This window comes from Gavialis gangeticus, unplaced genomic scaffold (genome assembly GCF_001723915.1).
Source record: "Gavialis gangeticus isolate Ggan-Ray unplaced genomic scaffold, GavGan_comp1, whole genome shotgun sequence".
NCBI classification, from domain to species: Eukaryota; Metazoa; Chordata; order Crocodylia; family Gavialidae; genus Gavialis; species Gavialis gangeticus.
In genome coordinates this window covers 25,084,921-25,094,586 of record NW_017729031.1, presented here as the reverse complement: position 1 = coordinate 25,094,586, position 9,666 = coordinate 25,084,921, and positions in this window count along the sequence as shown.

Below are 9,666 nucleotides of genomic sequence, written 5' to 3'. Positions count from 1 at the left end.
AGCTGGAGGGAAGCTGAGCCTGGGGGCATGGCCAGGCCCTGGCAGGCTGCTAAGTATGATTGGAGAGGGGTTAAAACCCCCATCCTAGTCCACAGGGACCCCAGACGGCTGTGCCTGGAGTGGGAGGGGGGAAATCAGCCCTTGCCAAGCCTGTCTCCATGGCCAGACAGAGGAAGGCAGCCAGAGCTGGAGCAACCCCCCAACTTTACCACCCAGAGCAGTGCAGCAGGGGCAGGACTGGGAGGGGGAGAAGCTGGTGGCGGTGAGGGAAAGCTGCTGGGCCTGGTAGGGCTGCTCTAATCCCAAACAGATGGAGGCTGCTCAGCCCCCACCAGCTTGCCCCCCAGCTGCACGGAGAGGCGGGCAGGCTCCTCAGGGAAAAAATAAAAAGGATCAGGGCCCTCACCATAACAGGGATGGAAACCCCTCAGTTTAAATGGTGGGTTTTCAATCATCATGATTAAAAAGCCGCCTTTCAATTTAGGGGACTAACCCCCCCCCCACCACCACCACCCGTCACGTGTACAAGCAGCCACCGTGTTTTATACCAACATCAAATGAGTCCCCCATCGGGCACAGCCTTGACAGAGAAGTGTGGGTCAAGCTGACCAGAGTGAGATCTAGATACAGACACTTCAAAGCAACACTTCACAAAATGAACATCTTGGACAGACCCCTGTATGAATGCAGTGTCCCAGGAACTAGTGTCAAGCAAACAGCATGGCACTTAATCAAAAGCTGTGATCTTTACAAATACCCAGATGGGGCAGACAGAATCCATGCTCTGAGCGATAATAGCAGGCAGTGGCTCATAGATTTGGAAGTTGATATCTGACACCATACAAAAGAGAGAGAGTATACATCATAAAGACCCCAAAATATTCATTGACAAAAATATCAAAGCATAGGAAAAAGCAAGCTTTATCATCCCCACTTACATATGTGGATTTGAAGCACTGAAACACTAAATCATTTCTACATGTTCATACAGGGAATAGCGGTAGCAAAGCCTCCTCTCTGATACAACTATGATGTTTGTTCCATGGGGAAACTGAGGCACGGGTTAAATGATTTAGCTAAGGTTACAGAGGTATTGGTATAATGACAGAAACTCAAAAGATTCCTTTTTTTAACAATTCACAGCTCTAACTACTTGTCCAGAGTCCTCTGTCTACTTACAGTATTTACTATTCAGTATTACTGGAATATTTCCATACAAGAGATTACCATGAATCATCAGGAATGGGAAAAACCCTTTCTTCTCTACACTGCTTGGGTAAGGAGTCCATACAAGAGATTTCTAGATGTTTTTGCACTATTTTCCTCTATATAAAAGTATAATTATTATATGGGTATCTTGCGTGAAGCCCTTATAAAGGATTATTAACTCACAGTCCTACTATAAATACTGAATTAGAGATACTGAGTTCACAATTCACTTTCAGAAACAATACTATTTTTGGTAGAACTGAATGGCATGACATTTTTCACAACTGGGTTAAATGGTCCAAAACTGCCAAATCTTTAATTGTTGTACACTGGCAACAATTAAAAGTAATGGAAGCTACTGGGGTGGGGGACAGGAATATTCAGCGATTTGTTGAATATATTTCAGGATCCACTGATTTCAAAGGGAGACTCAAGACGCTGTGAAAATCCAAGTTTTTTTTTTTCCTGTGAGCTCCTCTTACTTTAATGGCCAACACTATATAAAACATTTTAAAAGCCTTTTTATCCATTATGTTTCATGGGGGAATGTGAGCAACCCAATAATTCAGTAGAACTTGACTGATTTAAGGATAATGGGAAGGCTTCTTAGAGGGAATAAAGCACATTTCTTTGAATCATTCAAAAACCGGTTCTGTTCTCATCTAGGTGTTATTAATAGTTTTCTCATGTGGATATGCCCATCAGCGGTGAGCCTACAGCAAGCTTAATTAAAGTAAATGGGGAGGGGGGAAAAAACCTTAAGATCTTAAAAGTGTTATTTTTGGCTGAACTAGAAAAATGTTGAAACACCTTATCATTGAAAGTTTGGGATTTGCTTTATAAACTTCTTAGAGAACAAATCTTATACCCCTCTCTCAGTCTGATTCTGACCTTGTTCACAACAGCTTTATTTAGGTGTAAACCCACCGATTTCAATCACATGGCTCTCAGTTAATGCCAACACAAGGTAGCATCAGAAACAGATCCTCAGATCTCTCTTGGATACTTTCTGGATATAAAACAATAATAATTATAATAATTGCTGAATGAAGACTGCCTTTACATCCATCTCTGTTTCTCTCCTAGTGGCAGTAATGAATCAGCTCTCTAGAAACAGACATCGCCAGATGAAACATGCATTGCAATACAGCTCATTTGCCTCATTGAGCTAAACACATGTCCCTCGTCCCACCCACTGATAATGCAGGGCAAGGAATCATGTGATCTCCAGCGAAGATCTGTCCCCCCTTACCCAAGTCCACACCCAGAGATCCTAGGAACAAGACTGGTTTAGTTGGGAAAGCAGGGATTTATCCACTCAACCAGCCTTGCTCCAGGGATGGATCTGGGTAAGTGGGAAACTCCGACTTCCCCACTTATAGAGAAGTGTTCTGAGATACCCCAGACAATCAAGTCCCCAGAGCACCTGCCCGGGGGGGCTGGAGAGTGCAAGAAGCTCAGGCTGCCCAGACTCTCCCAACACAAAGCTAACAGACATCCACTGCAATAAAGCAGCAGCGCGTATTACTACCTTTTGTTGCACCACTGATTTTCCTCCGCCGTTATACAACAAAGGGTAAGCCCAACTATTTGCCAAAAGGCATCAGGCTCACTCTTGCAAAGAAGACATCAGGCCGAGTCTGTTTCTATGCTAAAGCTTCATTTCTTTCAAACACGTGCATGTATGTTGGGCTCCTCTTCCTCCCTCAAGGTACTTTTGAAAGAACTTATAAAATTTGGCCACTCTGAGTATAGTCATATATTGCAGTCTCTCTCTCAGGCAGAAAAATTTGCTTGAAAGTGAAATTCCATTATTTGTGAAGTTTCCAGATTCCTAGTTAGTTCTTTATTAGAAGCCAAACATCATAATATAGAAGTAAAGCCAATTCAAAGAAATGTGGGGTCCTCTCTTCTGTGAAATATCTCTATTGGGCCCTGTGCCATAAGTGGAGCAGCAATTTGGAAACTTCTTCCCACTGCGTGTCTAAAAACTGTTGCCACGGCAGCTGGGCACTGCAGTGTTGTACCAATTATATATCAAACCCAAATATAAAATAGTAGGAAGGAGAGAATTGGAGAGATGACTAAGCCACAGACTGATACTTAGTCTCCAGAAGCTTTATTATGGAGTCCTCAGCCAGTTTAAAGAGCATAGCATGGCTGCCAAACCAAGTATCCGTGGGTAAGTGCACACATTCACCATATCCAATCTAGGATCACGTCTTGCTTTAAGCCACATGATCACAGCTCAGGCATGGCGGGTGCACACGTTCACCAGTGCTGGGAGCCATATCAGAAACCCAATCTAAGTAAGGGTGGACGGGGAGAAGCAAGCAGCACTGGGGGAGGAGCAGCCTGTGGGTCAACAGGAGAGTTTGGTAGATGTGAAGGGTGCTGGCGGGTCTGCAGCAGAGCTCAATTAATTAGGTCAATCTAAGTGTGACATCTGCACATTCCTGCATCTTTAGCACTTATTAGGTCCTCATCGCTCAGGCCCCTTTGGTCACATCCAGACAAGCGCAGACGTTTGGTTCCCTGGGGATGAGTAGCAGTGGCACACCTTGTGCTGCTGCTGCTTGTCCCTAGGAAATGCCTGTGCCACTTGTGGTCTGGTACATGGCAGGTTACCCAGGGTAGGGTAGAGGAGCCTGAGGCCAGCAACTCTGGTGGCCCCAGCAGCTTTACCTTGGGCCCTGGGGGCTGGAGAAGCTGCAGCCATGGTGCTCCTGTAGCTGGGAGCCTGGCCAGCAGCCAGAGCTTGGCTCCAGCCAGGCAGGCTCTGGTTTTGGGGTGTGCACACTTCCATGCGGCACCTGTTTGGTTTTTTTTCCATGTGTTTTTTTTTGTCCCCAGGATCTCCTGGGATCAACCCCCTCCCTTGCACTACAAGGCAGCAGCACTGGGAACACCCCTGTGTGCTGCGTGTGGCACCGCAGACAGGGCTACAGCACCACATCCCTCACTGCCTCGCTCGTCTAGACACGGCCTTTCTGGCTTTATATTTAGCAGCAGTGTCTCAAGCTGACCTGTAACAGCAGTAGCTTTACAAGTATATTCTCTCCATGTTACTAATTTATAACTTCTATTAACTTCAGGAGTTGTGTGTCTGTAGTAAAAGGAAAAGGTAATATTTCACACTTAAGTCCCTCACCGCATTTTTTTCAGAAAACAGTCTACATTTACAGTGGGGAAAATGTAAGTACGAGTCTAGTTGTGGTAATCCTGAGATCCTTTCCAACAAGAGATTCCTTTTGAAGACTTTTTTGTATATAATCACAACCCACACATTTCCTACCGACTTGAGCAAATACCCTGTTTACAGTAGAGAGAACAAGCCATTTTTAGCTGAAACCTATTCTTATGCCATAAATGTAGTAATTATAACATTCTGAACCAAATGTTTCCTCATTGATGCCTGTAATGTCTAAGTGGCAGGAGCAGGGCCTGGTCTCCTTTTGCAAAGTCTTTTATAACTGGTTTCAAACTTCATTATTAACAGGGAAACTGGGAGTTGAAGAAATATTTTAAATGAAGAAATGTGTTAGGGGCTCTATTTTTTTTTTTAACAAGAGAATGATGAATCCTGCTGTGAAAGAGTGATATTGTCAGGGCTCCCTATGTGTGCCATAATACTTTTGCTAATAAAGGTGAGAGCATATCTCACTGAATATCTTATAAAATTTTGGCAGAAATCCATCCAAACCAAGAGTTTTGCCTGAGAGCAAGGAGTGAATGGCACTGTTAATTTCCTCTAATGTAATGTCTTCTTCCTAATGTATCTGTTCTTGTGACAAATAAGGCAGGGACAGTTTTAAAAATGTATATCATCTATTTCTTTTTTGGTTTTTTGCCAGTTCTGAGAGTCAAGAATATATAAACGATCCTCTTAATCAGTTTTAGGGGGTTAAAATGCCTATTTGCTTATTCACTATCAAATTGTTTGTACTAAACTGGTATCAAAGGTCAAATCAGTGCCGTCTTTAACTTTTGCCTTAATGCAGCAAAGTTAATTTACAATCAGAGGATCCAGTACTCACTGCTGATAATACAGAATTAATTCTCCTTGGTATTACTGTGAAAATTAGGACCAGCTAGTGCTTTCATATGCAATTCCAACAACGCCCAGCAAAATCAATAGGAGTGTAGCAGAGTACAGAATCTGACTCAGTTGAAGTTCTTTGGCTCCAGATTAATATTAAAATGATACATTTGAACTAGAAAAAGAGGCAAAATGGCTCACTTCTTTTTAAATTACTGCTATTGTGGGAGCCTCAAATTCTCTGTTGGAGTAAAATGGTTCAGTTGTAATAAGGTCAACAGGAGCACAACAGCTTTTTACCAGCAGAGAATTTTAGGCACTGTCATTCCAAACAGTATGAAAATAACTCTCAAGTATTATGTATGACTTAACTAATACCTGCATGAACCATTGGCTTTTCATCTAATTTAATAAATCAACAATTTCTAAAGCTATTTGGAAGAGTTCCTAGATTCACAACTAAGACCATTTCTGTTCAACTGATCCACAAGATGAGCAGAAAATGCTCACATGTAACATGCAGACCAGTTCCAGAAAGAGGGGGTGGGAAACAAAAGAGTAGGCTGTTTTACAGAGAGGTGATAATGATCAATCAGCACTCAACATTCGTGAAAAATTGGCAATAAATATATTTGGGTTATATATAGCCCAATCACTCCCCAATGCAGCTGCAGCTAACACATGCCTTTTCAGATGGTTTTCTACTCTCACATTTTTTATGTTTTAATCCCTATGCCCGTTTTTCAAATCACATAGTACCGTAAGCTCTGGATTCCCTTTTGATATAGAAAAGGAATCATGGACTAAATTCTTTATACCTGCACATCCAAGGTGTAACGATTTTATTAGCTTGTTTTGCAGCTTGGGTACTTTGTAACAGATCAGACTACAAGGATAGACAACAGACTTCCTTTCTGGGGAGGGATATGGAATAACACACAGAAACAAAAGCAAAAACATTAGCACCTTGAAAAGGATCATACCTGCAAAGTAGAATGGCAAAGGGGGAAATTACGTGTTTGATATTGCACCAACACGTTTGTTAAAGTGATGGTTTAAAGAAACAAGGCCTTTGATGACAAGAATTCTAGAGAAGTGCCACCCAGTCCCTGAGCCCCTTCTGTAGGCACGCAAACCCTGAAACAGTACAAATACTGTTGTCACCAAAATGCAGGGACACCGAGAATGAAAGCAAATATCATGCAGTGATTGCTATGCCCATGCACCCCCACATAGGACTTGTGGATGGGTCAAGAGTGGCAATGGCATATGCTACACATGCCACCTTCTTCATACTTGGAACCTCTCTTTCATTGGCTATCCTGTGCCCTCTATCTCTGGTTCACAAAAAAATCTGGCACTGTATCCCTGTAAACGTCTTTTGCTTAGCCTTTTCTTGTTAGATCAGTACATAAGCCTTACCCCATATTTTACTCTCATGCACACAGGACGAAATCCCACTAACAAAACTAGACTTCTGGGGACAGGTCCGACAACAGTCTGTTTCTACTGAACTCACTGAAGAAACTTCTGTCAGTGGCAGCAGGAATGAATGGACTCCCAGCTTAGGTCATATTTTTGCAAGCTGAATAAATAGGGTCACTGTTATATTTGTCCTACGCAATCGTAAATAAATGACTCCAGCCACAGATGTGGGAAAGAGTGCTGCCAGGTTGTAAACAAAGTAAAACTATGCCAGCACTGGCATTAGCAGATTCAACAGAAAGTAACTTTAGATTCACACATGCAGATTCAATGCATTCATGTATTTCACAGTCATCTAACCAGTTCATAGATAATACCTGTCTGCAACTGTATCATTTTCAAGAACAGCATTATATTTTAATGTGATGCTCCAACATGATACTGCAAAAAGAAATTGAGGCAATAAACCTTATAGAAAAATATTAAATGCCTCCTAATCCAAAATGTCAAATGATTTGTCTCAGTTGCTGATGTTGTTTTTAATTAAAGTATATCAAAGTGGTTGTCTGTAACAGATTGCAGAACTCTAGCAAGCTAAGATAGTTTTATAACAATCATTTTTCTGACCCATCATAATAGTTGTTCTTGATGACTATTCCATTATTTCCACTAGGGGACACGCATGTACCCACTACATTATAATTAATTATATTGAACATAGCATAAACTTAAACTACTCTGTTCACAAAGTTCTGCATCAAACTGGAACTGAAAAATTGACTTTGTCACATTAAAACTCAGACTACACAGGCAAAAGTATTTGAACACAAATATTTACTTTAAGCAAATAAGCAGTTGTTCTGAAAGGGATATGAAGATGTAAATGAGAAAAATGGAATATTTGGAAGAACGGTTGAAAACCTGGTAAAATATAGCTATACTGGCAATATTTTTATAATAGGTTATTTTGTGAACTAAATAAGAGGATAACCAAAAACTGTCTAACAGTTATTTTAAATGCCCAACAGACAAAAAACACACCTGAAAGACCAGTTTAACCAATAGCAGCTCATAATGAAACAATTTCCATCAAATTAACTCTCCCTTGCCCCAAAAAGTAACAGCTTTGCTGCCTCTTCCTACTGAATATTAGGGCCATGTAAAGCTTTGGTCCCTGATTCGAGTCGGTGGAGATTTGGCCCGATTCAGCAGCTGAACCTCTGAATCTGAATCAAATTAGAGGACCCTTTAATCTCTCCGAATTGAATTGGAACCGTAATCAATTTGGAGAGATTCAGGAAGATTCGGAAATTCGGCCACAGACACAACTTTAAATGTTTTTTCTACATACGTCTAGGTAGGAGGTGGCTCGTGAATGCTGTGATGCTGTGCTACATGGAGTGTCCCACAGAAGTGTGGGGGGCATGCTCAGCAGCAAACCCAAAAATGAGCCAGAAGTACTTCCGGTCCACTTCTGGGTCCGCCAGAGAGCATGCGGGAGGCTCCTGAGTCTGGGGGGACATCTGGGGTCCCCCTGTGGCCAATCGCAGTACTTCCAGTTCACTTCTGGGTTCACCACCAAGCATGCATCCCCCCACCCCCCGCACTCCTGTTAGACGCTCCATCTGCCCCAGCATTGCAGTGTTCACGAGCCACACTGGTACCTTGAGGTATGTAGAAAAAAACATTTAAAGCTCTGTCTATGTCCGAATCAGCATTGAATCTTCAGATTTGGCTGAACTGAATCAGGGACAGTGATCGAAATCAATGAATCGAATCACTGTCCCCAATTTCGGCCGAATCCGAATAGAATAGGGCCCGTTTCGCACACCCCTACTAAATAAGCCTATGCCAGCAGTCCGTGAACTACAAGACAACATAATCAGATGTTTTTTGTTTGTTCATTTTTGATGCATTTTCTGAGGTTATTAGTGGCACAGCACAAGACAAAAGAAACATTTTGTATGTTTGGCAAGTAATTTATTTTCATGTCGCAGCTTCCAAATATTTTAAGTGTAAAAAGCAAGAAAAAAAGTATAAATCCTTACAGAATGAGTGAGATTTATTCTGGTTCTGTAATACAACAGCCAGATTCCATAATTGTTGCATTAATGTGAATTTACAAAGAGCAGAAAAAAGACATTCAGATTACAAGACAAGATTACTCAGAACAAAGGAAAAAATCAAGTCAATGCCTTAACTGCTGATACTTTATCATGAAAGTACCCAAGAACAAGGCTCAGTATCTTCCTTGATGGCCACACTTTAAGGCCCTAACACGTAACTTTACCTGCACTCATTTCCTCAATTGAGGATTTAAGTCATGTGTGCTACCTTAGCATCAATTTAGCTTGTAGGATCCTGGAAGAATTCTTGGATACATAATTCATTGTTTGTGTTTTTTTTGCAATGTATGAGCAAAATTCTGCTCCCACGTATATCTGTTCACACCAACTGAGATCAGTCACTACATCTTTTTCATGGAAAAAATCACAGGTACAAACAACTGCAGCCAACATGTGGCCAGCTATTTTGAAAATGTGGTTCATACTTTAATCACCTGAATGCTGATGCAAAAAGGGAAACTCAGTCCAGTCAGGCACAGCACAAGCTCCATCCTGTTCTCCTGCAGTAACACGACCTACATCCTCACACACTGTGATTCCTAACCCTATTTTCTCACATATTCCCTCTCCCCTCCTCTGCATTATACTTTCAAAGGATCCCAGGTACCGGCAATACAAAAGACAAACAAGAGCAAAGCCACTCATCCTCTCCTCCTCAGAATCTACACCAATAAAGTGCCAGTGACAGACTATAGTTTTTATTGGGATGTTTCTGTGTCATCTGTGTTTATTTTTTTTATAATATTGTGCGACTTGGTTTACTTCATTAACCTTTGCACAGAGAATGAAGTGTTAAGTGCCAGGGCCGGCTACATGCAAGCAGCAGCAAGGTGGACCTTTAGCATCAGCAGAGTCTTTGAATGACTT